Source organism: Anguilla rostrata, chromosome 15 (genome assembly GCF_018555375.3).
Source record: "Anguilla rostrata isolate EN2019 chromosome 15, ASM1855537v3, whole genome shotgun sequence".
Lineage (NCBI taxonomy): Eukaryota > Metazoa > Chordata > Actinopteri > Anguilliformes > Anguillidae > Anguilla > Anguilla rostrata.
The window spans coordinates 4,294,632-4,299,523 of record NC_057947.1 but is presented as its reverse complement, the minus strand read 5'-3'; positions in this window follow the sequence as shown (position 1 = coordinate 4,299,523).

Below are 4,892 nucleotides of genomic sequence, written 5' to 3'. Positions count from 1 at the left end.
TACGTTGAGACATACTGGACCAATTCATTTTTTCACTAGCCTACACCCCTGGATACGAGCATTTGATAAATGACTAAACTAAACGTTACATGGCCTACTTCAGACTAAATATTTGTCTTCCAAAACTGTAGCTTACTGCTGAATAAAAAGTTCAAAAAAGTTTGGTGAACACTGAAGCTGGAATGTTGGTGAGGGGAGAATTAAAATTATGAACTTCCGTAAGTAGCCTAAACAATCAGTGACGATGTAGCCTCGCGAGCCAGTCTCTTTTTTCACTTCGTTCAACAGTGACGATGTAGCTACGGACTGATCCTGCTGGCGCGTGAGGAATGGACATTGTTACGTTGTGTTGACGCTCTTTCTTTTAACGCTGCTGTTCCAAGAACACGTCTTTTATGTATTTACTTAATTAGCAAAGAGATTACCTGCATAATTTACTGCGCAAACTTGGACGTGGACCTCGCTTGAATTTCTTTGGAATGTATTACTGTGAATTAAAGGAAAACTTAAAACAAAGGTGAGTTTAAATTTCACAGAAGTCCTCAGACTGTGAGGGCCAGAGTAGGAGATGGAGAGATGCTCGTTTTCTAGCAGCGGCACACCGTCCACTAAACTGGCAGAGTTCTGGAGCTCAAACTGCTTAATGGCCAGTTTGTGTTAGTTATTCATAATTCCGTCTTGTACAGCAGTCCAAATGCTACCAGTCCAAAAACCCATATTGCTAATGCTATCAGTCCAAATCCCACATTGTTAATGCTATCAGTCCGAACCCCATATTCCTAATGCTATCAGTCCAAAAACCCATATTTCTAATGCTATCAGTCCAAAAGTCCATATTGCTAATGCCATCAGTCCAAACCCCATATTGTTAATGCCATTAGGCCAAAAGCCCATATTGCTTCTGCAATCTGCCAAAAATTTATTTAAAAAACAAACAAAAAAAATTCATTTTAACAGCCAGTAAGGTTATGGTAAAAACACCAGTTTTGCTGTGGGGTGGAAGAGTAGTCATATGTAAACACTTCTAAGAGCAATACTTCACGTTTCCCAGAGAAATATTATTTCCACAGCTTTCAGTCCTACATAAACAAGAAAAACAGACCTTGCAACAAACATTACTTACATTTCAAGTAAAAAAGAAAACGGAATGCATTACGACCACAAGATGGTGTCTGAACTTCTGTAATAAACTCATCTATACTGCCAGGGATGCTTTTGCCGCTCTACTACTGATAGCAGGTTGCTCAGCTTTGTGATTAATATTTAGGTATATTATAAATGTTTGATGCTGATATGATGAGTGTTTTAGTTTGTGCTCTTCAAATTCAGATGTATGGACAAAAACGGCATACGGCGAAAGCGCAAGTGGACAATGTAGGCTTTTGCTGCTTGGTAGAGCCAAACTCCACACAGAGCAGGCTGTTTACCGAGGCAAGAGATGGCACAAGAGCCTCCTTTGTTACGGAGGCCAGATCCTACTGGAGCGGTGTGGGCGCTGAGGGGTCCGGTGTCAGGGCAACAAAGCTCTCTCCAGAAGGATCACGAGTGCAACTTCCTGTGTGTTCGACTGTATTTCACGTGCAAACCAGCGGTGTGTTTCACGCGACACCCTCCCAAATTTGTAACATGGGCTGTGGTTTAAAAACATTTAAAAAAAAAAAAAAAAGCTGTTCCTGGTTGTACTCACCAGTTATCCAGCTAACGCGGTAATCCTGCTTGTTGAAATACCCCCCAGGAAACTTCAGTGGTTTCACTCGATGCGTTCAGGAGGAAACAGACACTAGACCAGGAGAGACACACTGTACAGATACTGTACCAGGAGAGAGAGACTGTACAGATACTGTGCCAGGAGAGAGACTCTGTACAGATACTGTGCCAGGAGAGAGACTCTGTACAGATACTGTGCCAGGAGAGAGACTCTGTACAGATACTGTGCCAGGAGAGAGACTCTGTACAGATACTGTACCAGGAGAGAGAGACTGTACAGATACTGTGCCAGGAGAGAGACTCTGTACAGATACTGTGCCAGGAGAGAGACTCTGTACAGATACTGTGCCAGGAGAGAGACTCTGTACAGATACTGTGCCAGGAGAGAGACTCTGTACAGATACCGTGCCAGGAGAGAGACTCTGTACAGATACCGTGCCAGGAGAGAGACTCTGTACAGATACTGTGCCAGGAGAGAGACTCTGTACAGATACTGTGCCAGGAGAGAGACTCTGTACAGATACTGTGCCAGGAGAGAGACTCTGTACAGATACTGTGCCAGGAGAGAGAGAGACTCTGTACAGATACTGTACCAGGAGAGAGACTCTGTACAGATACTGTGCCAGGAGAGAGACTCTGTACAGATACTGTGCCAGGAGAGAGAGAGACTCTGTACAGATACCGTGCCAGGAGAGAGACTCTGTACAGATACCGTGCCAGGAGAGAGACTCTGTACAGATACCGTGCCAGGAGAGAGAGAGACTCTGTACAGATATTACACCAGGAGAGACCCACTGTACAGATACTGTGCCAGGAGAGAGACTCTGTACAGATACTGTGCCAGGAGAGAGACTCTGTACAGATACTGTGCCAGGAGAGAGACTCTGTACAGATACTGTGCCAGGAGAGAGACTCTGTACAGATACCGTGCCAGGAGAGAGACTCTGTACAGATACCGTGCCAGGAGAGAGACTCTGTACAGATACCGTGCCAGGAGAGAGAGAGACTCTGTACAGATATTACACCAGGAGAGACCCACTGTACAGATACTGTGCCAGGAGAGAGACTCTGTACAGATACTGTGCCAGGAGAGAGACTCTGTACAGATACTGTGCCAGGAGAGAGAGAGACTCTGTACAGATACTGTGCCAGGAGAGAGAGAGACTCTGTACAGATATTACACCAGGAGAGACCCACTGTACAGATACTGTGCCAGGAGAGAGACTCTGTACAGATACTGTGCCAGGAGAGAGACTCTGTACAGATACTGTGCCAGGAGAGAGAGAGACTCTGTACAGATACTGTGCCAGGAGAGAGAGAGACTCTGTACAGATATTACACCAGGAGAGACCCACTGTACAGATACTGTGCCAGGAGAGAGACTCTGTACAGATACTGTGCCAGGAGAGAGACTCTGTACAGATACTGTGCCAGGAGAGAGAGAGACTCTGTACAGATACTGTGCCAGGAGAGAGAGAGACTCTGTACAGATACTGTGCCAGGAGAGAGACTCTGTACAGATACTGTGCCAGGAGAGAGAGAGACTCTGTACAGATACTGTGCCAGGAGAGAGAGAGACTCTGTACAGATACTGTGCCAGGAGAGAGAGAGACTCTGTACAGATACTGTGCCAGGAGAGAGAGAGACTCTGTACAGACACTGCACCAGGAGAGAGACACGTTAAAATGAGATACACAATATTAGCATCAGGGAGCTGGTTGAACTCGAAAAGAAGTGTGCGCCCATGTCACAAGAGCTTAGGGGAAGGGTACACTGAACTCTGCAGCATTGTCAGGACATGTAGAATGTTCTGGCAATCCGGTCAAAGAAACCTCAGAAAACACAAGGAAACCTAGTCGATTCACATAATTGGCACGGATAAGCATTTAGAAAAACCCATTAAACACATTTATTTCCAATAGTCTCCTTTTATTGTATTCATCTCAGAACGTTGGTTCTGTTCCCGTTACTGGTCTGACCTCTGACCAAAGGGGTCAAAGGTTAAAGGTTACAGGTGTTTGGACAGAGGGCCAGGTGTCCTGGACGCTCAGAGGTCAGAATCAGGACATGCACGAGTCACGAGCACAGACCCACCGTCAAGAACAAGGTTTGAAACACAGATGAAACCCCGCCCCAGGACACAGCAAAACCCCCATCCAAATTCACATACAGCATGTAAATACACATCACTCTTTTGTGCATAACAGTTTGAGGCAGATGTTTTTTTTTTTTTTTTTTGCATTAAACACAAACTCGTCCCTGTTTGAAGTTTCTGTGCCATTTCATGTTGACAGAACACGGATCCTTTCCCAGCCAAATGACTCGACGACGACTCTTCTGAGCTGGATTACCATCAGACCTGGGTCAAATACGTATTTATTTTGGATTCAAATACTTTTCTACGCTTTACTGATCTTGTCTGGTGTACTGGAACCGATGAAATACTCTCCAAAAGTGCAAACCCCGCCTTCTGGTCATATTGGCAGGCTCAATTAAGCCAGGCAAGATCAAAAGAGCACAGAAAAGTATTTGAATCCAAAACAAATACGTATGTGACCCAGGTCCGATTGCCATAGAGAAACAGAAACGAGTCTTTCAGACGTCACTGCATTGCGTGGCCCTTCCCACAATGTGCTTTCGGTGCTAAAATACAAACGTAAGCTTCTCAAACGTTCACACTCTGCCCAGTTATTATTGCCAAGTGCCACCACTCCAACTGCCGTATCTCACCGTAGATCCCGTAAAATGAAAATGAAGTTCATTTTATTTCAGGTTTTTGAATTAAGTAGAAGTTTCTGTTTAATTACAACTCAAATCTCATGAATATCAAATTATTTTGGAGCTTTGCTGTGCAACTTATGTCCCCAGTATGTATCCCCAATATTTTGAAACCAAGAACATTAATATTAAAAACTACAGCTTATTCCTGTTGCAGATAAATTCAGTACTGGGGAGGGAAAACATCTCAACCTGTTTTCGATGCATTTCTTCAGCTGGACAGGAGTACAGGGGGGCAGTATTGCAAAGCATCACACGGACATTTAAAACATTACAATATGGCACTAGACTGTCCTCCAATACTTCCGGATGCTTCTATTGCATGAATACTATTACTAGCCACCATCGCTAAACACATACGCTGATAACCAAAGCCAAATAAAGCCAAGAGCTGGGATGAACCGAAG